Source organism: Ascaphus truei, chromosome 5 (assembly GCF_040206685.1).
Source record: "Ascaphus truei isolate aAscTru1 chromosome 5, aAscTru1.hap1, whole genome shotgun sequence".
NCBI lineage: Eukaryota > Metazoa > Chordata > Amphibia > Anura > Ascaphidae > Ascaphus > Ascaphus truei.
Window position 1 is genome coordinate 32,058,298 of NC_134487.1, and position 27,142 is coordinate 32,085,439.

General features: G+C 43.1%; 1 protein-coding gene across 8 annotated transcripts in view; it reads left to right on the top strand.

Moving 5' to 3' along the window:
- CACNA2D1 (calcium voltage-gated channel auxiliary subunit alpha2delta 1) overlaps positions 1-27,142 on the top strand; it is a 717,165-nt gene that overhangs the window by 233,783 nt on the left and 456,240 nt on the right. The window lies entirely within an intron of this gene.

The following is a 27,142-nucleotide window of genomic DNA, read 5'->3' on the forward strand; positions in this document are numbered from 1 at the left end:
TAAGTACATTTTTTTAACCCTTTGGTGGTGGCAGTGAGTAAAGATATATTGTGTTGGATTGAGGATAGATATTGCTCATTTGAAGTACCTTGCATAGGGGAAAGGTGACTCAGGCAGTTAGCTGTGTGTATTAACCCTTGTCACATATATGTCACATGCCCACAGGTGTACTGTTCCTGACAAATGACAGATGGAGGGGAGATATTATTCATTTCTGGTACCTTGCGAGGTGAAGAATGTATCGGCTATATACTGTAGCTGTGTGTATTAACCCATGTCACATGCTCACAGGTGTACTATACATGACATGTCCCAAGAGACTTTATATAAACCACTTGTAATATTTAAAATAAAAAATACACCGTGCTTGTGAATATACGGTCAATTTTAAAATGTCAGACCATCATTTATATAGCACACTTGGATTTCCACCCTCATATGTATTCGAAAGCACCATATTACCAAGCTACCATAATTACTGTTTGCAAGTTATTATTGACACAACGCAGTTCTTTGAAAAATCTGATTGATATATTGGCAACCGTTTTTGTAGTTGAATACTATAAAATTGATATGTTCGTGTTTTCATTCATTTATGTAAGTATTTTAATGGATATTTTAGTTTACAAAAAAACCAACATGTTTTTTTCTTTAAGGGTACATTTACCAATAAGCCAAGCAGATTTTATCAATGTCTCTCTCTAATTGTGTTGGCAAAGTACTTTGTTCCTAACATTAGCAAATTGCTACATTGATTTTTCAGTCTTTGATTTTAGTAAGTGTAACTGCAGCTGCAGGTATTATTCCTCCTTCCATGAAAGAACCATCTGGCCCTCTAGTGGCCAATCACATAAGTGCAGTACATATTATTTGTATCTGCCAGGAATAGTGAACATAAATGTAGTTTCTATCCATATCTAGTAAAATCTTTAACTAGTTCCTCTATGTTCTGGTGTATGTTCTATAGTATAGAGAGAGTATTATTTTTATGATTTAATATCTTCTGATAAAAATTACAGATGACCTAAAATTGCTGTGTGGTAACAATGTGGAGCTTATGAAAGGACTGCACGTGAAAAAATAATATGAGCCCTAATGGGAATAAGCGCTACAGACATAAAGTAAACATTAGTAAAATAAGTCCCTGCCCCGAAGAGTTTACAGTATTATCTTTCATTTAATCCATCATATAAATGGCCAATCTAGGTAGTCCGTTCAAAGTGAGACCAACGTCAAGGAAAATGTCCAGTTCTGAAAATAATAATAATAATAATATATATATATAATTTACTATGTACATCATAAAACAGACCCATCCTTTTTTTAACCCCGTATTGATCTGCAATGTAAGTAATGAAGGGTGTCATCTCGGGGGCCCTTATGACGCATGCTGTACCTCATGGGGTATTGCTCATTTTCTAGGGGGTATTCTCTATCAGCGCTCCTTTTTGTGAACTAAATGGAAGGGGAGATCTGCCCTTCTGGTCACCAGAGCCACGGCTGCTAGTGCCAGGGGGTCCTTGGCACAGAGGTGGCAGAACCCTCTGGCACTGAATGAGTTAAAAGTTTTATAGCAAAATGAAGAAAATGTTCTTGAATACGCGGGGGTCAATTACCAATGGCACTCAAACGGTTATTTTAAAGGTCTCCCAACAATCTATTACATCCTTATTCCATGTCTCCGTTTAGACTTGATGGCCTATTCATTAAATTATAATCATTTGATTTTTAAACATAAATGGTCTCTTTCTTTCACAGAAACTAAACGCTAAACACTTTTTTCTTTGTGGCTTCTGAACGAGGGAGTGTTAATCAAGTGTTTCCCTTACCCTTATCCAACACTGTCCTTTTCAGAGAGCCAGAAAAGGTAAGGGATGGGGCGGAGGCTTTGCCTATGCAAACGTTTGTTGAAGCAATTGAAGCAGTTGCTTTGTGGTAATGTCCGGGTCTTTGAAGAGGGGACAACCTGTGTCAGTGTTGGCTTTTCTGACGTTGGGCAAGTTTATCTCTCCCTGAGCCTCAGTGCACCAAAATTAGATTGTAAACTATGATAGGGAGTGGGACGCATTGTAGAGAAAAAACGACTTGTTTCATAATATACTTCACCTGAAGTAACATACGCCGATCTCGGAGATCTGAAAGGTTATTAATGAACCATTACTCCTTGTTTTCACTTCATACCTTGCTGTCTCTTGTCCCCTATTCCCCACCTTACTCTCTCCTCCATTATGCCCTGCTCCTCTTTGCCTTCCCTGCCTTACTATGTCTGCTCGTCTCTGTGCACACTACACTCCCTCCTCTCCTACTTCTCTCACCTGTCTTCTCCTCTCCTTGTTGTCTCTCTGTTTCCTCCTACTGACCTTGCTGTCTCTCCTCTCTTTGCACTCCCTCCTGTCCTATCTGCACACTGCTCTCCATTCCCTCCTACTCGTCATCCCGGTCTTCTCCTCTCCTTGCTGTGTCTATGTCTCTTCTCCCCCTTCCTCCTCCATCATGTCCTGTCACTCTTTGAACTCTCTCCTCGACTCTTTGCACTCCCTGCCTTACTGTATCTGCTCCTTCCTGTGCACACTACACTCCCTCCTCTCCTACTTGTGTCCCCCTCCCCTTGCTGTCTCTGTTCTGCCTCCTCCTACTCACAGTGCTATCTTTCCTCCCCAATATGCACACTGCTCCCCACTGTCTCTCAGTCTCCTCTCCACTCCTTGCTGTCTCTCTTCCCCCCTCATCATGCCCTGCATCTTTGCACTCTCTCCTCCCCTTTCTTTGCACTCACTGCCTTACTGTGTCTGCTCCTATTGTGCATCCTCTGCTACTCATCTCATCTGTCTGCTCCTCTCCTTGCTGTCTCCACTGCCATTAAAATCCCCATCTCCCAGTGTTTCCTGGGTGAGTGTGATGCTACTCAGTCTATCACAGAGGGGGAGGTATGTATGCATGTATATCTTTATTTATATACCGTCCACAGTGTACTCAGTGCTCTACAATGAAAATACGGAGAATTATAATACAATAAGAACAACAAAGTCAGACAATAGGAAAGGAAATCTCTGCCCAGAGTTTGCAATCTAAGTGGAATGTTGGGAGACTTAGAAAGACAACAGATGAGGGAATAAGTGCAGTAGATGGAAGTGCTTGGCTACAATGGTTGGTAGGTGCGACTGTAAGTGTGGAAAAGTAGCCACGAGTGCAGGCTATTTGGATGCTTCATTTAAGAGAGGTGAGTGGTTGGTCAGTATTTAGATGGGTTAACACCCTAGCAATCATGGAGGATGTGTGGGCAAGAGCTGGTGTGTATATGACTGGCTGCAGGAATAGAAGAGATATTCCCAGCAGCGAGGAAGAGGAGTAGAGCGAGACGAGGTGAGAAGAGGATGTGTGGGGGTGGTTTTTATTGAGGGGTGTAGAAGTTGTTGGGAAAGGTGTGTACACAGTGGTGCAGTGTATGGGCAGAAACATAGGTGGAGGTAAGGAGAGATGAGGAAATGTGAATAGGAGGAGAGTGGGGGAGTTGGCGAGAACAGAAAAGTTCACAAAGGAGTGAGGAAACCGCAAACAGGAAAAGTAATAGAGAGAGCATAATGAGATGCAGGGAGAGCGGTAGGAGGAGAGCGTTCCCAGGTATTGGAGGATAAGAAGAGAAGAAGTTGAAAGAGCAGGTGTATAAATCATGCCTGGCAGGACAGTGTAGCACTGAAGGTTAAACAGAAGCTTACTGTATAAAGTTACTCTTTTAGATGAATACAAATTCTCATAACATTTAGAAAGTGATGTTCTTACACTTTCACAGTTGATGATGAAGTCCAGAGTCCAATGCTTGTGTTCTTCACCTCCAATTTGACTCTACAGATACTTCATATGTGACACTTAAGATGTTACACAGCCAATGTGCAGTCTCATTACACAGGTTGTGCAGTCTCATAGGCTATCCCTAGGTGACTGACAGGCTGATCAGCCTATCACAGAGGGGGAGGGATATGCAATCTCACTGGCTGACCCTGGGTGACTGACAGGCCGTTTAGCCTATCACAGAGGGATGTACCAACATCCTTAGAGAAGTATATATATATTCTAATTTAAATCATTTGAATTTAATTTGCATATTCAAATTAGCTTGTTTTGTGTTTTAGGAAGTTTATAAATCGACAGGCATTTTACTAAAATAGTCTAACTCTAACTCTACCTTTAGGTGTAACTTAACTAATGTAATGTTAAGTCCCTGCATTAACCTTAACACACAGTGTATAGTATATACGCTGTTAAGGGGAATATCTCTTTTGCATTTTATTTTCATGAATCTTGTTAACGCAGTGCTCTTTCTGGGAGAAAACTTGACTTAACATTTAGCTCAGGGCGGTGGTGGGGAGCAGAGGGGGAATTTTCAATGCTCCGATAATGGTTACCGGGGTTCAATCTACATTAACTGCCATTGTCTCGAATCGCTGGGCAGATGGGAGAGTGAGAACAAAATTGAAGTATTTTGTAAACCGGGCCGGCAGGAAAAATTGTGGGGCTCTGTGCAGAGCAGTGGTGCACGGCTCTGTACCTTCTCCTGCAGGATCTCTGGCTGTCAGTATCCCTCCTCATGGTGCCGCAACGTCAAATGGCGTTGCGTTACCATGACAACGGGACATCACGATGTCATGCGGCGTCCCATTGTCATAGCAACGCATTTGACATCACGGTGCCAGGAGGAGGATTACTGGCAGCAAGAGATTGTGCAGGAGAAGGTAAGAGAGTTACATAGGTCCTGACAATCTGCTTAATTGTTGTGGGGAACAGAGGGGGACCTCTAAGCGCGGGGCTCGGCGCAGTGGCACCGGTAGCACCGCCATCAAGCCGGCCCTGCTTCTAAATGACTGCAACATGTATCTATTTCTATCAGTGCTCACAGATTTCTGCGTTGCTCTGTTAAAACCACGGGGATTATTGCCTCTATGTTTAACACTGTGGTACAGTCAAGTTGGACATTTCTGCCATTTTTTTTTACGATGGTAGAAAATATACGAACGCGGCGTGTCATTTTGCAAATGCTTTTTATCGCGATGGAATTGTTTTGCGTCCCATGGAAATCTGGTCATTAAAAAAAAGTTCTTAACATTCTGTAGAGTTTAATAACTTTTTCACCATCTGGTGACATTATAAGATCCACCTAATAACTTGAACAAAATAGCAATTGGAAAGGCTTGGAGGACTGGGAGCTTCAATGCGGATGTCTCCGAATTAAATGAGGAAAGCAATAAGGAAAGAGCATTTGTTTACCTAAGAAGTCCAGTTCATGCCCTTCCATCAGCATTAAGGGGAACCATCATCAAATGATTTATTTATTTTATTCTTGCCTGGTATTCGTAAATATAAAGGCATCCTTTGTACTGTATTTTATTTTGTGTTTGTTTATCTTCTGACGATACCATCGCACTTCCTCTCGACCAGTTATACCCTTGTTTTCAGGACTTGGCATCTCATGAAAGAAAAAATGGTACTGGAAGAATAAAACCATTTAAAAATCATCAAATTCAGAGGGGTGAAGGTAATTCATTCTGAGGTTAAACAATGAATGAAACATTTGCATGGATATGCCAAAATACATGTTTTTATTGTTTTGTTTGTTTTTTTAAACCTAGTTGAGAAAAAGCAAAGCATGTATTAAACATTTTAGTCAATGTTTTTCATAAACAAGTCAATAAATCAATGAACAAATTGAACATGCAGTAATGGCCAAGAATCCCTAATAAAAATACAGCTTTGAAAAGCTGTTAGCAAGCGCAACTTTGGCAATCAAGCAAAGAGCATTGCATTCATATACTGTATGCTGCTGTGGGAGAGTGTCAGCTGAGAAAAGATGTAAACTTCACTCGTATTATTTCTATGTTAAAACTTTGTCTACTGGTGCACGCAAAAGTACCTGCTACAGACTAATAAAGTATAAAGAGATGTGAGATTCACTTTCAAGGTCGATAATTATTTAAATAATTCCTATTTATTTTTTGGATGCATGGGGATGCTAGTTTTTCTTGGACAAGAGGAAATACTTTTATTTATTAATACAAATATTTTACCAGGAAGTAATACATTGAGAGTTACCGCTCGTTTTCAAGTATATCATGGTACATACATACAGCAGATTGTTGCTTTACACATTAGAAAATATCAAATCTAAGACATTTCAGTTTTTTTTTATGCATGTCGGTTGGTATTTTTCCTGTGCTAAATATTGTAAGATGGCGTAAGATGTAGCAACTGTTTATTGTCTACAACTTTATACATGGTGAAAATCATATGTGTAGCAGGGTAGTCCGCCGCACCTTCAGGGGTAGCTGATGCAGCTCTTTGGACTTGCATCCGGAGGTGTGGCATCCATGTTGGTGCTCCTAAGGACAGGGGGAGAGGATATCCCCTCCAGGGACAGGAAATACTCTGGTACAGGGGACGGCGTGGCAGTTCTGCTGGAGACCGCGGAGGAGAAGGTTGTGTCTGGGTAGCCAGTAAGACTACCTGGGACTAAGCCAGGAATCCTGTAGGCCAGAGCTAGGCCCTGAGCCACCCTAGATTGTGTGTTGTAGAGACGGCCCTATATCAGGACTCAGCCCATAGTTAGTCGTCGTGAAAACAGCAAAACGGACGATCTACAGAGGAGGATTCCCCAGGACTGGAGATACTACTCTGCGGCTGCCGGACGTAAGGCACAAAGGGAATTGTTGGGAGGCCCTGCCATGTGTGATCCCGTATGCGGCTTCTGCTTGCTTATCAGGATTCCCTGGTTGTACCGCTGTAACCAGGAAGGTACCAACATGCACCATCCATACACCAGGGAGGGTAGCACTGCCCTCACATAATCATTAGGAAGGGATCTCTTGCGGGACACTTTCCGTTCTCTGGTGCCCAAGGGATCGGGTACGGTCGGGACCCTCGGGGAGGTTATTGTTACTTTCGCTGTTCGGGTGTTTAGCTACTGCATTGTGTATTGCTGTATCTGATTGGACCTGCCGGTAAAGAATACTGTTTATTACTGCTGTGTGTTATTTGCTGTACATGTTCCCGTGAGGAGACATCCCACCAACGCTGGGATCCTCACGGGTGGAGGCGCTGCACTGTGCACCCCAAGCTCCCCAAAAGTGGAGGCCCAGGTCTGCTGTGAGCTGACAGGTTAGCACCATAACGATCCGTAACATACGAATCTCCCTTTGGGGGATGGCGGGAAAGTGTGTTACTTATGTATATGGCCAGTTGGGATAAATGAATACGCCACCGCTTGGTGTGCAAATAAAAAGAATTTATCGGAGGAAGAAGGGTACTGTATCAGCATTGGCTGCAGGACATTACCAGCGCTCTGATTTAGAGAAACACACAAAGTGAAAACCGGGCGCTTCTAAACTACAATATTAAAGTGGAATAATAAATGCTATATAAGTGAGAAATATACAGTGAAAAATAGTATCACAATGTTATAAGTGACCTTCACCAACAAAAAACGTGAAATGTGTAATATAATGTGAAATACACTTAATAAAATAAAGCAGCTCTACACGCTTTACAAGGACTGTCCAGGTCCAAAACGATCTTGCGTAATTTTCCAATTAGGAGGAGCGCTTTGATGCTCACGTGGATCAGAAAAAAAGAAACAATATAATAGTGCAGATGGTAATAAAAATATATATGTATAATCCAAAAGAGTCTCTGCAGTAGTGGTACTCACAAATGGAAGGATAAGATAAACATATCAGAGACCCATCTCTCTCTGATAGGAGCCCTTTTCATACAGTAGATGCCCTCTTAGGATATGTAAGTCTGGAAGCTTGTGATGTATGTAGAACGTATGGATACTCAATGTATCTCCCATGGAATATAGAGAGAGAAGAGAGAGAACGCACAATAGTATGGTACGGTCTAAAATTGTATTGCACACCAGTAATGGTAAGTATATCACACTCACATTTTACACAAATGGTATATTCATTGGAGAGAACAGCTGAAGTGGGACGGGTGGTGCCGGTATCTCCAAACGACGGAGTAATTCCGCGTGCGTCACGTGTGCCCGCGTCACATCCTGTGACGTGTCAGGTAAGGGCGGAAGAGGCTGTCCTGCGTATCAGTCTCCGTGGTTTTGCCAGCACCTCTCTCCGGTATTCTCCCCAGCTCTGTCACCTCCAGCACTCAATCGATTCAACGCGTTTCGCTATGGCTTCTTCATGGAGGTGACAGAGCTGGGGAGAATACCGGAGAGAGGTGCTGGCAAAACCACAGAGACTGATACGCAATACAGCCTATTCCGCACTTACCTGAGACGTCACAGGATGTGACGCGGGCACACGTGACGCACGCGGAATTACTCTGTCGTTTGGAGATACCGGCACCACCCGTCCCACTTCAGCTGTTCTCTCCAATGAATATACCATTTGTGTAAAATGTGAGTGTGATATACTTACCATTACTGTTGTGCAATACAATTTTAGACCGTACCATACTATTGTGCGTTCTGTCTCATCTCTCTCTATATTCTTTGGGAGATACATTGAGTATCCATACGTTCTACGTACATCACAAGCTTCCAGACTTACATATCCTAAGAGGGCATCTATGAAAAGGGCTCCTATCAGAGAGAGATGGGTCTCTGATATGTTTATCTTATCCTTCCATTTGTGAGTACCACTACTGCAGAGACTCTTTTGGATTATACATATATATTTTTATTACCATCTGCACTATTATATTGTTTCTTTTTTTCATATCCACGTGAGCATCAAAGCGCTCCTCCTAATTGGAAAATTACGCTCTTATTTAGACCCTGGGTGGTCTACATGCTTATTTTACCCCTCTGATTATGTGTTGAATACTATTTAAGAGTTATTTTTACCATATAAAAGCAATATTATACTATGTTCTGTCCTCTTCTATTTGTATGCAATTGGGGGTCCTTCCTCTACCTCTGGTGATCTATTGAAACTTATTTATTGAAAGTGTGTGTGTGTGTGTGTGTGTGTGTGTGTGTGTGTGTGTGTGTGTGTGTGTGTGTGTGTGTGTGTGTGTGTGTGTGTGTGTGTGTGTGTGTGTGTGTGTGTTTTTCCAGGAACTTTATTGAGGCACTTAAAGGAACTGCAGAGTAGATCATAAAAAAAATAATTGTAATGACTAATATCCAAATATAAATCCTTAAAGGGTAACAAAACTGATATATACAAGTAGATTTAAAATAGCATGACCGTTGAAAGAAAGAACATACAGTAGAAAGATGTTACTAAACAGAAAGGTGTTACTAAAAAGAAAAAGGTTTATAAGCAAAGTGGGACGAGTGGTGGAAATATACAGAAGGAAATTGAATGCCAATTATCCTATCTGTTTGTTGTGTATAAGGCAAGCAACTCCAAGGTACACAATATTTTGTAGGCTTTCTCAGAAGAAAAAAAAAAAGGTTTAGAGGGCAACGAGCAACTATGAATACTTTAAATATTGCTAACCACAAAGCTAGAGTGAAAACAAGATATTAAAGAAGAGATCTGAATGGCAGATAAGTCATCTGCACTGGGTGGTTTAGCAGCAGGGGACTGATTTGACTCGAGCCTAATTTACAAATGGAAACCACATTTCAATACACTTAGTGGCTTTTCCTTGAATCAAAGCCATTGATTTCTCAATGGAGAAATATGCCATATCTTATTAATCCAGAGAGATATTAGTCCTGTTTTATCCAAGTAAAGTGACGATCACAAAATGTGCACGTCTTGTATGGTCGGCAGAATAGTTTTAGTAAATAATCCCCAGGAAAAAAAAGGATTTAGACTTGTGTGCTGTTTATTTGCATATTATTATTTTATGTGCTTGTTTAATGTTTCAATTGTAATGATGTTTGACTGTGTTGAGAACAGGGATTGTATACATGAATATTCAGGTTCGGATTGAGGGGAGGATATATTATGTGTAACCAAGAGAGACATGCAACTACAATGTCCTGTTTTGGCACATAGGTGAAACGTGGGCAGTGCCATTATAACTTTGTCATGCCTGGTAACTTATAATAACTAACTGTAACTCTACAGTATAAAGCAGAAACATTGTTTCACCTGACAGTTATTTTCTAACTTGCAATTAAAAAAGGTTGCAAAACTAACTTGCATGTATTCTCCCATCATTCGACCAGCAAAACCTACCTCATGCCAAACTCGCATGCTTGTGAAATATCCACTACTCAATAACGGAGATATCCAATGTGCCCCCCCCCCCCCCCTGTCATTTGTTGAGTGGTTAGTTGCTCATTTCATTCATAGTAGTTGTGACTATATGGACGATGAGGCTCTTATAATAAAGGTGAAGCCCGGGCCATTGCCCTATCGTTTGGACGAATGTTCAGGGTACAGCCATCCTAGTGGGGCTCATCTGGCCAAATATATTATGAGTGTACGTGTATACCTTTGTTTTTATTTTTTTAGTGTAATGTAACTGCAAGCATAAAAACTTGTATTAAAGCATAGCCATGGTCTCTGGACATGCAGGGCTGAGAAACCCTTTGTGCAGCCCACGTCTGTAGAAATGGTAATTGCTGGGACTGGAGGGGGAGGGGTGGGCACTCAAGCCTTGGGAACTGTGACTCTGAGGGCAGGGCCATTGTTCAGCTCAGACGGAGTCAATCTCCAATATAGGTATTCAGCTGAAACTGGACCCTAAGGTTTTAAGACCCAACTGACTCAGGTTTCAGTGGTTAGTTAGTTTGAATTTCCCACAGCCCTACAGGTCTATGTAGCTTGCTCTGCGATTGGCCCATGTACAGTAGCATCCGTGCTGTGATTGGCATGACCACCGTGCCGCTAAACCCCGCGGTGTGGGAAATTGGGCTCGGGAGGCCAGAGGTTGCTGCAGCTCTCTACTTGATGCAGGGGTGGGGCCATCAGTACCCAGGTAATTCCTCCTCCCGCTGCCTGTTTCTCCGCCCCTGGCATGGCTGAGCAGCAGCACAGCTGGGATCGGAGCAGCCCAATCGGCCCCGGTTGAATTCTTAGAGGGGGAGAAGTGTGTGTGAGAGCGAAATAAATGGGGGGTACGGGGGAGTGTGGGGAGGGAGCGAAATACATAAGTGAGGATGGGAGAACAAGGTTGTGTGCGATAGGGGGAGGTGCTCGCAAGGCCGCTAACATCAGGGTCCTTTAGTCAGGGGGGCTCAAAAAATGTAGATACGCTGATGCACATGCAGCATCCACTCTGTGATTGGTGGCCACCCTTTCTCCATGATTTAAATGTAGAAAAGGGGCAACTGATCTCAGTTCCAGAGATCATTCCTAGACTGGCGTGTAGATGGACGAGATGGTGTACTCTGAGGTTGTGCCAGAGACACCCCAAAACGAGGCTGAATCCTTTTCTGAAGCAAGTGATTTAAACTTGCCTGCCGGTGACTTGCATCCAGTGCTGCCTGAAGTTCCCACACCTCCCCAAGAGTGGAAGCTGTGCCGGGTGAGCCATTTCGGTAGCACCAGGCACCTAATACTGCTAGGTTTCCCCCTGTATTCCCTGTTTGGAGTGAGTTTAGCTGTTGTAGGTGACATTGTGCTGTGTCTGTTGGCTCTGGCCGAAATAAACACCCATGTATTTGATCTCTGTGTCCTGTCTGGTGCTTGATCCCGTGAACGAGTTCTATTCTCCTGTGACAGTAGTGTTGGGAATAGAAGTAACTTTTCCCATCTGTGTAAGAGGATAGACCTTTGTGACAAAATACTCTTTTTGGCTGAAGGGTTCTTGCCTGGGATCCTTAAAACCCACTGTCTTTTAGGGTAAAGCACGATCACAGGACCATCCAGCTCTGGTTTAAATGCTTTATTTTCTTTGTCTTCCCAGCAGACAAAATCAAGACAAACAAAAGAATCAAAAATAGAGCAAGGATTTATCTGAAAATTAACTAGACAGCAATTCTCTAGCTATCTTTGGGTGGCTTCCCCTATTACCAAACCTGTTTGCAGGCCAGTGCCTATCTGTAGCATCCAGCTCTCTAAGGCTGAGTCCCCACTGGCGCTGAGCACGCTTGGCGCGCTTACCTTAGACTATGTAGATCGTCCCATCAATGCTCACGCTGTGCGCGCACGATCATACGCGGGCACACACGCTCACCCAAGCTTAGCGCTTGGGTAAACAAAAAAATGGAACTTTTGAGCGTGCTCAATTTGCCCGCAATGCCCTCCCCCCGTGCGCGCTTCCGAAATAACGAGGACACCCGGCCCTCATGCTTGGAGAGCTGGTGACGTCACCGCTCTCAAGCATGAGCGCGGTCAGCGCCAGCGGGGCCGCAGCCTTAGCTGGAATAAGGGAGAGGAGAGAACTGATCCAGCCTGGCCTTTCTTAAACTCTGTTAATTAAGGTCAGGGGATCTGCACCTGGCTGTGCTTGCAGAACCTCCCCTGGATCTTTAACCCTTAGTAGGGGCAGGTATAGTTTGACAAAGCAGGAGGTATATACCTCCCCTCTACAATTTTACCACCTTTCCTCTCACACCATATTTACTAAGTAGTGCTAAGCCATAAAGTGCCTTATTACCCATTCGCTTGAATAGGCCATAACGTGCCTTTTAACTTAGTACTGCTTAGTATAATGTAACAAGCATTTTTTGTTTCTACAGCAACCATTTACAAAGTCACATCCCCTTCCTCATCTGAAACAGGCTCTGGCACACCCCTTTTTGAACCCTGCCCTCTCTCTAGCAGTGCACCAATTGTATCTAATGACTGCCTGGTCACATGATCTTCCTCACAGAACTTTGCATCTTTGGTCCTCTTCTGCTGCACTAAGAGCCATTTCGTTAACCCCCGTGACGAATCTTCGCAGAACGATCACAGGAGAACGGATCGATTGGGAACTTAGCTAATTACTTACCATTATGTGGATTGTATTGATGCACATATTAAAGGGGAATATATATATATATATATATATATATATATATACACACACAGTGGTTGACAAATCACCAAAAAATCTACTCGCCATACAAAAAAATCTACTCGCCACCTAGTACCAAACGTGTGCTGCTTGGGCCAATATTTACTCGCCCGGGGGTTAAATCCACTCGCCCGGGGCGAGCAAATGTATAGGTTTGTCGAACACTGTATATATATATTTTTTTATATATAAACGGCAGCTTGGACTGCTGCTTTAACCAACTCTTTTTTTAAATATGCTGTGTTAGATTGGTCCAAGGTTAATGAGCTTTACAGCTGTAGGTTGACAGGTTGACACCCAGCCCAAACGGCTGTGACTACGATGAGTGATACATGCAAGATTGAAGTCAATATGTTCATTCAGAGTTAAAACTATATTCGCCTCACCGAATCAGTTGCAGCTGCCTATTGATTGAAGCAAAACATAGACTGTGTTAAATAGGAACAACTCAGATTCGTACAACACTGCTAATTGGAATTTGAACACCAGAGGCGCTTCATGGTGATTTCTCTTTACAACTATAGTCATCATATTGATTTTGATCACAAAAAGAATAATTATGTTCTCTACATTATTTTACTAAAGACCATTATGAGTTATTGGGCACGCAACCGGTTCCTGGAAATCTTCCTAGGCTTTTATATTGCAAATACAGTATTTTCTAGCGGCAACGAACCAAACCGCTGGTATCAATGATAACTGTGAAGTCAATAAACTAATTATGTTGCATGCAGTTTAGTCATTTTTAATGCTACAACAACTGCAGTGAACTGAAATACAGAAACGTTTGTCATGAATGGATTATTGACACTCTTACAAATTAATAATTTACTGTATGCAATAGCCATACTATTTAAGCTGATATTTTTGTCGGGTAAAAGGAATTTGAATTGTAACTCCAGCTTATCGTCTTTAATATTAAAACTTTCTGGATAGTGTCAGGCTGCCGAATTCCATTTAACATGCACCCCATAAGCATACTCCCCACTACTATGCTAATCTGCTATTAAGATTAGCATTTTAGCGGTCTTCAGGCAGTGCTAGAAAAAAGTTTAAAACTCTAGTTATCCTAATTAGAGATGGACGAATGTATCACAATTCCACCTGCAAATATTTAATAGAAATGTTCTTAGTTTTCTGACAGCCGCCGAAGAATACTCGTTGGGTAGTTTTTGGTTAAAAAAAAAAAAAAAAAAAGTGTGTGAATGTATGCAATTCCTCTGGTAGACATCCCTTGCAAATGTAGAGAGTACATGAGGGAGCATGTAAATGAGAATATATAAATAGACAGTAGACAGTTTTTTTTATCAATCCCAAAATATTTGCACTTACGAATAAACGCCATATTCGTGGCAAATTTGAAGAATGGCGAATTGTTTGCCCATATCTAAATTGTATAATAGACCCCGAAAATATAAAATTTTGTACACTACGTGGTGTTAACCAATAACATAATTATTTACTTTGTGTTGGACATGTTTTGTTTTTTTAAGCATATTGATGTGTAGCCAGGTCCCCTTAACCTACCTCAGTTGCATGTGCGGGGGATGAGAGGCTACTGCAGGGGTGACCGGGTAGCCAGAGCTCCTCAGCGGGACCTCAGACAGGTCGCCGCCATCTTGTTTTATGCCGCTCATGCGCAGAAGCAATCGCGCATGCGCAGTAGGTGCATCAAGTGCAGCGGACATCTTGCTACACACCGCGCATGCGCAGGAGACTCTGTAGTGGCGGCCATTACACCCAAGCTCCGCAAGGGGAACTATGAACCCCAGCAGCCCCTGGGGCGAAGACCACATGGCGCGCAACAGCCAATAGGGCTGCGAGGATGCCCTGCAGTAAGATAGTTACATTTAGCGCGCTAGGAAAGCCACGCCAGTCGGAAGAGGAAGCTGGATCAAGCAGGTAGTGTCTCAGAGCCAGTGGCTCTGTGACTAGGCCTAGTATAATCCCCCTTGGGCCCCAGCTATGCCCCGACTCACAGTTGCTTGTAGTTGCTGCAGGGAAGGCGCCCTAGATAGGGACACTTCCCCATTGTACTGTCTAGTGTCAGGGACACAGTGAGGACGCCGCACAGTGATTGCGGCCTGTGGTCTGGGTCCAGACCACCTCCGTTGTAAGAGACTCTGTATGGTGATATTATCCACGCCGGAATTCACCCCACGTGGAGACGGACAACAACGTTGGATCAGACGGATTGCCTTGTTAATCTGCATTACCCGGGTGCTGGAGCCCCGGGCAGGTACCCAACTAAGTGCACAAACACTTCATGGGATAGCGCTATCTCCTACACTTGTGGGTGGGTCCTGACATTGGGGGAAAAGGTGCCAAGCACCTTATGTACTTTGGGGACACTCATTGGCATGGGCGTCCGCAGAAATTTTTTCAGGGGGGGGGGGGGCATAATTTATAACCGCAGCGCAATGGCGGTCCCGGCTGCGGCACAGATTGGTCCCGACTTGGGAGTGAGACGGCTTTCATTGGTAGGTAGTGTTACCAATGAGAGCCGCATCACTCCCGATTGCTACCAATGACAGTGCGTAGCAGCATAGGCTAGCCTACCACTAGCTGCCTGCCGCGGCGCCAGGGGCACCCACCCACCTCCGTCCCGGTCCACCCACCTCCGTCCCGATCCACCCAGAGTCTGTTTTTGGCGTTTATAGCGCCGTTAACGTACTGTACGGCGCCACAAATGCCAAAAACAGCCCAGGACTGCGAGTGACCCAGGCAGAGCTACCAACAGAAATCATGGGGCCCAGGACAAATGAAAGGAGCAGGCCCCCCCCGAACCCATAGCGCCCCCCCCCCGAACCCATAGCGCACCTACCACGAAAAAATATCTTTTACTTAACTGTTTTCTTATTGTGATACAGAATAAAACATTACAATGCAACCTGTTTATTTTTATATTTTCAACAAAAGACATGTGTCTGTCTGCCTGGGTGGGTGAGTGGGTGAATGACAGTAGAATGACAGTGGGTGGGTGGGTGGGTGGGTGGGTGAATGACAGTGGGTGGGTGAATGACGGTGGGTCGGTGGATGAATGACAGTGGGTGGGTGGGTGAATGACGGTGGGTGGGTGGGATAATGACGGTAGGTGGGTGGATGAATGACAGTGAGTGAGTGGGTGGATGGGTGAATGACAGTGCTGAATGACAGTGGGTGGGTGGGTGAATGTTGAATGTGGGTGGGTGAATGATGGTGGGTGGGTGAATGACGGTGGGAGAGAGTGACTGGGTGACAGTGACTGGGTGGGTGGGTGACAGTGACTGGGTGGGAGACAGTGACTGGGTGGGTGGGAGACAGTGACTGGGTGGGTGGGAGACAGTGACTCGGTGGGTGGGAGACAGTGGGTGGGTGCAAGACAGTGACTGGGTGGGACAGTGACTTGGTGAGTGACAGTCAGTGACTGAGTGGGTGACAGTGACAGTGGTTGACGTTGACAGTGGGTAAGAGTGACAGTGGGTGACGGTGACAGTGGGTGACGGTGACAGTGGGTGACAGTGACAGTGGGTGACGGTGACAGTGGGTGATGGTGACAGTGGGTGAAAGTGACAGTGGGTGACAGTGACTGGGTGGGGTGGCTTACCTTGACCGGGTGGGTGCAGCTTGTCGCCGGACGCTTCCCCCTCCTGCCCCCGATATCCCCTTCTGCCCCCGATATCCCCGCGGCAGCTGCCAGGGACGGGAGGTGGGCTTGGGGAGGGGGCGGGGGAGGAGGTTTCGGGGGGGGCACGGGAGGTGGGCACGGGGGGGGGGGGCAAGGCCACGGGAGGTGGGCCGGGGGGCACGTGGGAGGTGGGTGCGCGGGAAGCTGGCCAAGGGGGGGAAGCGGGCCGCAGCGGAGCTGGTACTTCCCCCTCCATCCCACGTTGGCACCGGGAGGGGGAGCGGGCCGCAGAGGAGCTTGGCTTGTACTTCCCCCTCGTCCCACTTTGGGAGCGGGGGGAAGCGGGCCGCAGGAGGAGCTGGTACTTCCCCCTCCGTCCCACGTTGGGAGCGGGAGGGGGAGCGGGCCGCAGAGGAGCTTGGCTTGTACTTCCCCCTCCGCCCCACTTTGGGAGCGGGGGGAAGCGGGCCCTGCTTGCGCTGCGCATGCGCGCCGGGACCGCGGGGAATCGGCGCCATTTTTTTAAACTTTTTTTTTTTACATTTATTTAATTAACTGGTGCCCGGCCGCGCAGGGGGCCCGGCCTGACCCACGGGGCCCGGGAAGCAGTACCCCTTGTCCCCCCTGTGCCCCCCCTGTTTGCGGCCCTGGATCCAGGGGGGGCAAGCGCCCCCCCTTGCCCCCTCCTGCGGACGCCCATACTCATTGGTGGTACAGGGCTGGGCCTATTATACTGCGTGGTACAGGGTACTGTTATAGTGTGTTTAGTAAAGGTTGTTATTATATACATGTGTGTGTATTATTGGTATTGTTCCTGTAAGGGGCTTATCCCACCACGTTGGGATACCTTGCAGGTGGAGACGCTGCAGCGAGACGAACCAGTATCACCCCAGGCTGCCAGTGGTGGAGGCTCAGGCCTCCTTGTTGCCAACAGATAATTGCTGCATTGGCAGTTCTTTCCCTGGTATGGAGGAACAAGGTCCACAGATGTAACTCACTGTTGTATGTATGTATGTCTTTATTTATATAGCGTCATTAATGTACATAGCGCTTCACAGCAGTAATACATGTGACAATCATATAAATAACAAATAATACACATAACACATAATGGGAATAAGTGCTTCAGACATAAAAGTGACATTTAGGAAAAGGAGTCCCTGCTCCGAAGAGCTTACAATATAATTGGCTGGTAGGAAGAACATACAGAGACAGTAGGAGGGCGTTCTGGTAGGTGCACCTGCAAGGGGCCAAGGTTTATGTACTGTATGAGGTGTAAATTATCAGTCATGGAGCTACTCATATGCTTCCTTAAGTAGGTGTGTTTTAAGGTGGTTCTTAAAGGTGGATAGAGAGGGTGCTAGTCAGGTATCGAGGGGAAGGGCATTCAAGAGTTGTGGGGCAGTCAGTGAGAGGTTTAAGGCGGGAGAGGGCTTTAGATACAAAAGGGGTAGAGAGAAGACATCCTTGAGCAGAACGCAAGAGTCGAAATGGTGTATAGCGAGAAATTAGGGCTGAAGCGTAAGGAGGATTAGAAGAGTGTAAAGCTTTAACAGTGAGGAGGAGGATTGAGTGTGTGATATGAGATTTGATAAAAAGGCAGGTGAATGATTTCAGCAGGGGAGACGCTGAGACAGATTTAGGAAAAAGTGCAGTGATTCGGGCAGCAGCATTTAGGAAAGATTGTAGGGGAGACAGGTGAGAGGCAGGAAGGCCGGACAGCAGGAGGTTACAGTAATCGAGATGGGAGAGAATGAGGCTGTGTCAGAGTTTTAGCAGTTGAGCAACAGAGGAAAGGCCGGAGCTAAGAAGGAGCTAAGTTTTGTCATGTGCTGAAAAAGATAAATACTTTTCCTATGCATTATTAATTTTTATTTTACATCGTATTCAATTATACCTTGAAATTCAGTTCAATATTGTACAGGATGGTAAAGGAAAGCTTGCCTTGTCCATATTTAGTGCAATATCATAACAACAATATAATTTCTAACAAGTCGCAACGTTACTGTTTAAAATGAAAATGACTAAATAATAGCAATAATTTGTATGCGTCGAGATACTCGCACACCCACATTTGCCATTAATAGATGTTACTAAATCACAGCGATGTTGAGTTAATTACACTATACGGCCTTACATTTGCTGTTCACAGGCACCTGTTTAATTTGTTTGATATTACTACAAAAAATATCTAAAGGGCATTTTTTAAGTAATAATCCCCGAAGAACAGGGCATTATTGGTAATAATGCCCTGGCTGGAAGAGTTGAAGGCCTGAGGCGAAGCTGAGGGACTTTAACCCAGCTAGGGCATTATTGGCCAGTAATGCCCTGTTCTGAGGGGATTATTACTATTATAGGCTAAATGTAGGCTTATTTCATAAATAATAGACACTTTTGTATAGTTAAATAGATTTTTTTAATTAAAATAAAATGGTAAATACATGAAACCACCTCCTATATACGCTTACATTGCAGATATCTATATTCACACACACACACACACAGCAGCTCAACACACACACACTGCTGCTACACACACACACACACTGGAGCTCTAGACACACAACACAGCACCTCATCTACACACAACACAGCACCTCTACACACACAACACAGCAGCTCTACACACACACAACACAGCAGCTCTACACACACACACACACACACACACACAACACAGCAGCTCTACACACACACACACACACACAACAGCTCTACACACACAAACTCTGCTGCTACGCACACATGCTACACCCATAAACACTGCTACTGACACACACACACACACTGGAGCTCTATACACACACACAGTAGCTCTATACACACACACACATCAGCTCTACACACAAACAAACTGCTGCTACACATACAACAGCACAACACAACACAACACACACACACACACACACACACACACACACACACACACACTACAGCCACAATTAAAAATGCAGCCACTTACTAAACTTTGCACTCTCCCCCCCACCTCTACACACAACACAGCACAACACAGCACCTCTACACACACCCCACGCACACACACACACAACACTGCACCTCTATACACAACAAAGCACCTCTACACACACAACACACACACAACACTGCACCTCTATACACAGCACCTCTACACACACACACACACACACACACACACACACACACACACACACACACACACACACACACACACACACACACACACACACACACAAACTGCTGCTACACACACATGCTACACCTATAAACACTGCTGCTGACACTGATACCCACACACTGGAGCTCTATACACACACACAGCACCTCTACACAGATATACAACAGCACAGCACACACACACTGCTACTAACACACTCACACACAAACTGCAGCCACAAAGAAACTGCAGACAGCCACTTACTTCTTTGCAGACTCCCCCCCTCCCCCAATTCAACTGAATCTGCTCAGAAAATCTCAGTCAGCTCGGGACTCCGTGGCTGATACGTCCTGACCAATCCCCTGCCCTGTCTCAGAGCTGTTACTTCAATCAGATGAATCCCCTGCCCTGTCTCAGCTGTTCTGAAAGCTGATTGGCTGGAAATAAACACATTGAAAACTACACATTGCAAGCTGCTTAAATTCCGGGCATTACTGATTGGTTAAAATTCCGGGCATTATCCAATCAGAGAGCAGGGTTTTCAATAATGCCCGGAATTTTACTGCTTTAGCCTATAATGTACAATGTATCACACTCACTAAGTTATGGTTAAAATCCTTTAGGACTCTTGAAATGTGGTTGCATGTTGTCCTTCCCATATTCCTGGTTTGACATTGTAAGACAGAGACTGTATTGGAGAAACATTTATGGGTGAATGGTTTAGGAAATTCTGCATTGCAGTTTGAATATAGAAATTTATGTTCAAGTCTAATCAGAATTTTTCATTGGATCTCTGTGACATTCAGATAGAAGACAGTATAGTAACAATGAACCTTTCTTTTCTGCCATTGCTATAATGTAAAGTCTACGTAACACACAGAAAATGACATTGCAGGCGTAAGAAATGGAAAGCACTACATATTACGCGATTTAGTACATTTGGTGAGCATATAGAACTGCCTTCAAACATCTCAAATATCCATACTCTGAGTCTCATGTGTCTTTGGTGGAATGGTAATGTGGAAGGCTTGAGATCTTAAAAAGTCTTCCGCATTCCCCATTTATGTTAACTGCCGGCAAGAGATACTCAGTCATTTATGGGCAAACAGAGTGATCTGTAAATCATGCTTTTATTTTTACGTTTCATCTTCAACCAATCATTTCTTGGAGCTATACATAGGGTGACCAAATATCCCAGTTCAGCCCTGATAGTCCTGTTTTTGTTTGTCCGATGTCCCGGTATCCCGAACTTTCTCTAAATGTCCTGGCCGAGCATATGTGATAGGAGCATGTCGGCCGCGCATGTGCGATCGGATCTTGCCGGCCGCGCTTGGCGATTGGAGCTTGCCGGCCGGCACGTGCGCAGCTGGCAAGTGCCGAGCACGGTTAAGTGCCCACCATGCATGTGTGGTGTATGCTCATGGACTGGCAAACTCTGATCCCGCATGCACAGCCAGCAAGATCCAATAGCGCATGCACAGCCAGAAAAGTCACTTCGCGCATGCTCAGCTGGTGCTTGCTGTTCGCACATTCACAGCCGGCAAGCTCAGTTTGCACATGCGCTATCAGCGCCCACCTTTCGCAATTGCCTTTCACGCATGCGCGATATGTGTCCCGTTTTTTTCGGGAAGAATATGGACACCCAAGCTATAACAAGAGTGAGAGTAAAGGGACAAGTGTTTCGAATGTTACAGAAGTATAGAGCTAATTATGTGTATAGTTTCTGTGTTTATGGGAAGCAGTTTAACATTCATTGGGATTACGTCAGTGAGAATAGATGCAAATGATTAGAGTGTTGAGTCTTCTAATCAGAGTTCTGGTAAAGAAAAACTATCAATAACTGCAATGGAGTTGGAGAATAATTGTTTCGATCGTCATGTCTTTTTATTCAATTACTTTTTAGACCTTTCCTAATTAATAAATAAGAGGAAGAATCAGTAGGTAGTAACAATGCACAATCAATGATAATAAACAACCTAAATCAATTGGTATTACAGTAGAACTAGCTAAAAAGAGTGATTGCCCGTACTTGTACAGTACTTAAACGTTCTAGTAGCCTTATAGGTCCAACGTCTGACTCCACATTTTAGAGAAGGTGTGAACATTACAGCATGACACCTCTGATATATCACCCACTGCTGACATCTTGCATGCTCAGACTTTGCTTATTTATGCTAATCCTCTCTATAATCTAATTGAAGGTTAGCTACAGAGTTTACCTCCACTTCTTCTCATCACTTTATAATCTATATGTTTTCTTCTTACTGTGTTGCCCAAGTACACTTGAAGTAGGAACTTATGTGGTTTGGAAAGCTCTGTACAGTTAATTTCATCTACACTATCACTCTATGTTGGTCCGCTAGACCGCCAACAGTTATCACAACCTACAGCAAATCTGCAACGTGAATCTCGAGATCCTATTTCAAGTCCAGGTTCTGCCAATTAGGTCAAATTGGTAACTACCGTATAGAACAATGTCAGTTATTGCACTTTAATCCATAGACCTCCTGCTATACTGATTGATAATTCCAGAGTTGAGTAGTCCTCTTTTTAGGATTTAGACGGTATTAGGGTTGGAAGAATATTTCACGAACGTGTAACTCTTACTGTTCCAGGAGCCAAAATGCATGATCAAGCACTGTTAGATACCTTTCAATGTGTCCGACAATAAGCTAGATTCACTGAAGGTCAGTTATTGGGAAAACAATTGAAATATCAGGAGATACTGTATCAATAATGATTATTTTTAACAACCCATTCACTAAAGCTAGAACACCAGTGGTAAAGCAAATACGTAATTATTGCTACATTACTTATTCACATGTTATTCATTAAAGTATTCATTCTGGCAATATCATACTACCACCAAAACTATCACCTACTCCAGGCTGGTGCTAGGCTGATCTTGACAGTATATACTGTTATGGCCACTACAGTATATAGTCAATATAAAAACTAGCCAACATAGGATAGGTTATAAAATACTTTCATTACGGAATGTATGGCTTAAAAAAATATTTACCTTTGTAGCCCAAGTTGTCCTGCTTAACTGGCCACTTAGGTCCACTAAGGAGTTAATACAGTCCCTTCTCTAACATCCATATCACCATCTACCTTAACCTTATAATCTCAATGGCCAATAGGTCCTCTGTGGGTTATAAAAACACACATACTATGCAATATATTACAAATTAAATAGTTACATATATTACACAATAAAAAATTAAGTTTGAACTCTATTTGGAGCACGGTGGCACTACTAAACCCTTCCAATGGGGGACTAGCGTGCCCCAATCAAGGGGTTAATATGAAGCTAAACATCTAGCTATCCGTACTCGTTTATCCTGGACTTAAGCCACACAAAAAAAAGATACCAATCTTCTGAGCCACAATTATCCATACTTTTGGTAAAAATAAAATAAACATATTGTCAAAATGTTTAGCTTAACCTGACGCCTAAACCATGTCCATTGTCCCTCAATGAGCCATCCTCAATGTTGATTGCAGAAGGTCAGTTATAAGTCTTTATTTCTGAAATGTCCTTTCCTCAATCTTTTTTTTCTTATTTTCTACATGGGAGCTCCCATAGGTCCTGGCTTCAAACTGTTTTGAGTCTGAGTTTTTGAAAGTTTTTTTTACAGTGAGGCCCGTTCCTCGGCAGTAATCTGGTAAGGTTAACAACGGCATGTCTCAGGGCGGCAAAACGAAAAGAGGAAAAATGGTAGTTAAAATGCTGAGTGATAATTAAAAAGCAAATGGTCTCCCCACCTCCCTCTTGGGAAGCAGGAGGTCTACGTAGCTGACCCCCATTAATATTTGCTTCCGGGATCCCCTGCTTCCCGAGATACATACCTAAAATAGGGGTGCAGGGAAGCAGCTCCTCAGGTTTAAAAGTCCCAGTCATACAGGCCAATAGAAAGCCACAAGGGATGACATCACGGCTTCCTATTGGTCCCCATTACCAGGCACTGTGAAGCTGCCATTATGTTAGTACAATCTAGCCCAATAAGAGCTGCTACCGACACATGGAGGTACTGTAAGTATCTTGTGAAGCCAAGAGCTGAAATTAACTCAGTTCAGCTGTAGAGCCCCCCTGCTTCAATCCTATAACTCCCCGCCCCCCCACCACCAAATGCGCTGGCCTTCTAGTTCTTGTTTAAGGGAAGCACATAACCTAGCGACAAGCTTTGCCCCACCTCCTCGCATCTCACATGAGTGATAACAAGTGAATAGCTGTGCTAGTGTTAAAAGTTAAAATTCAATGAGCAGTCCATCTTCGGACCAAAGTGTGCCAACTGACAACTTTTTAAGGTGTTAAATCTGGGGGACCAACGTCTTTATTTACCAATATCTGACACTTTTATAGCTTTTTAAACATTATTATGTTTTTGTTACTTAATTGGTAAACATGATGAGCTGGGATTGGCTTGATTGGTTTGATTTGTTTAGCGATTTGCCTTTTATAATATTTTTTTGTGTGCTGTGTATTGCGCTGAAAATGTATGCAGCCCTGTAACTAGAATTCCCCCCTTCCCTGTCCCTAAAAGCTTACAATCTAGTTCTGGTGTCTGAGACACAGGGAGAGGAAGTGACTTGCCTAAGGTCACAAGGAAGAGCTGACTCTGGGATTTGAACCAGCTTCACCTCCTTCAAACACAGTGACGATACCTTTAGCGCTTTCCAGAAACGTCGGTCCCATTGCCTTACCTTTACTAGCTGTTTGGAAAACACAGAGTAAGGCAGGGGTGGGCAACTCCAGTCCTCAGGGGTCACCAACAGGTTGGGGTTTCAGGATATCCCTGCTTCCGCACAGGTCGCTCAATCAGTGGCTCAGTCTTTGACTGAGCCACTGATTGAGCCGCCTTTGCTGAAGCAGGGATATCCTTAAATCCTGACCTGTTGATGGCTCTTGAGGACTGGAGTTGCCCACCCCTGGGGTAAGGAAAACACTTGATAACTACTCCCCTATTCAGAGGCCTCAAAGAAAATAATGATGTGTTTAATTTCCAAATGAAGAAAAACAGTTGAATATTTCCTTGAAGCTTACACTTGTTTCAGGAATCCAATTAGATTGTGAAATTCTTTCCAACGTATTCCTTTTGGTACTATTGCACGGACAAGGTTATTGACTTTCATAGCAGTTTCTGTGCAATAGTACCCCGATCGGCACTATCGTAGTTAATGAATAACCCTCCAAGTGTAACACAAAACAAAGTAACAATGTCATTACTTTTATGGTTCACATTAACACAGTTAAAACAGCTTTGAATTGATGTTAAATCCATTTCCCTTTTCCCTTTGCTTCCTTGAAATGAATGCCAACCTTACTGAGCATGACAAACTGTGATAACCCAGCACTACTGAGAACATATATATATATATATATACTGTATATATATATATACATATATATATATATATACCTAGTGATTCTACACTAGTGCCAGCAAATATCAATAGCACTTGTGAGCATATTCACGTCTTACAGTATCTCTGCAACCCTGCCTCTCCCCATGATCTCTTTGCATGCAATGGGGTAGATCCTCAGAAGTGTGCTAAATAATAATAATAATAATACATTAGGGCAAATAATGTTACCTTACCTATATAGGTAACATGTATTATTTCCTTTCATTTAACAGGGATCCTCAAAGCTAATCATATGCATAAATAAGGTCCGTTGGCAAAACCACTACATGCGCGCTGGTCTAACTTTAAGGTGCGTTATTAGCAGAGATTTCCATGTGCTTTACCAAAAGCTAATGCAAATCTATTTATAATATTGAGAAATGTATAATTTTTTACACGTATTACATTTTTCACTTAATTATATGGCTTATAATGTTATGACTGTATAAAGTATGGGAACAATAATGCATATCCATACATACCTCAACAATATTCATTAATATTTCATTTATATTAATGTACAATAAAAAAAATCGAGGAAAGACATCCTTCTTTTATTGTAATTGTACTTTAATAAAATCAAATATTAACTAATATTATTGAGATATGTATGGGTATACATTATTATACATGCATACGTAATACAGTCATTATCACATCATATACCATATTAGTTCACACAAACATATCACTTTAATCGCCAAAAACCATTATATTAGTTTGATGTGTTTCATACATTTATATGATCTATTTATTTGTATGACAGAGGTAACTTTTTTGTAATGAAAGGGTTAAATTATATAATAATTAACATAGGTTAGAAGAAGGGGGTCTCGAGAGTGAGAGAGAGAGAGAGAGGAGAGAGAGAGAGAGAGAGAGAGAGAGAGAGAGAGAGAGAGAGAGAGAGAGAGGAGAGAGAGAGAGAGAGAGAGAGGAGAGAGAGAGAGAGAGAGAGAGAGAGAGAGAGAGAGAGAGAGAGAGAGAGAGAGAGAGAGAGACTTTACCATGGACCTCTTCATGCCTTCGTATTACACTGATTTTTCAGCACAGCATTGTCATACTAGTACAAGTTATCTTAATTAATATAGAGTATAAAAATGAAATAAAGGTGTTTGTGAGCTCCCCCTTTTTTTTTTTTTTTTTTTAAATATGAGGGTTTTTTCCAGGCAATTTTAATATTAATAAGCATGACATACTTAACACATTTTTTAATATTTCGGGCCCCTTTACAAATACAAATACTTGTATTTTTATTTTTGTCACACAAGTGTACTTTCTGTGGGTGACTTTGTGACTTTGTCACACTCTCATTCAATTGTTAATACTATTAACTTCAAGTACAAGTACATAGGCAGCACCCATTTGTGTCTAAACTATGACACATGTGAATCAAATATAATGTTAAAATTGGATATTATTGATTAAGTGAGCGGTGTGGTTCCTCTCCTGTGTTGTAAGGTTTTATATTAATTATATTCCTTTGAAATCTAAATTAGTGTTATTTTACGTTCAATAAAATGTATGTTACAAAAAAAATGGATAAACTCTCTTGGACACTTATTATTATTTATTTTAAGCAGCAAATCAAATTGTTTTGTTGATTTCGATTTATTGTGAAACTATAAACTGACAATTTACCACAATATTACAGTAACCTTTAAACACAAAGTTCCTCCTATGAGCCAAATGAAGCTACAGAAGAGAGAGATATATCTGTGTGTATATTAAATCTGTGTGATTGTCGTCTTAAAAATATCAGATCCTATTATTTTGAAACAGTATTTGAAAGTTAGTTTCTACACATGGTAAGCTGATACTAAGGGGGTGGCAGGGAGGTGAGGGTGGACTTACTTTAAATCCCAGCTTTAATGTGGTATCATTTTGTCCTGAACAGGACTTCTCTGCTGAAGTGCCTTCTCCATTTCTTCCCCGTCTCTCTTGTTCAGTCTTATGAAAAACAGTGGCAGTGAAAGGGTGGAGAAAACACTTAATGGACATGCTTGGGCGCATATCCCACTTTGTCCTATTCACTTAATGGACATGCATACACTTCAGTTCATTATCTCCTCTGAATA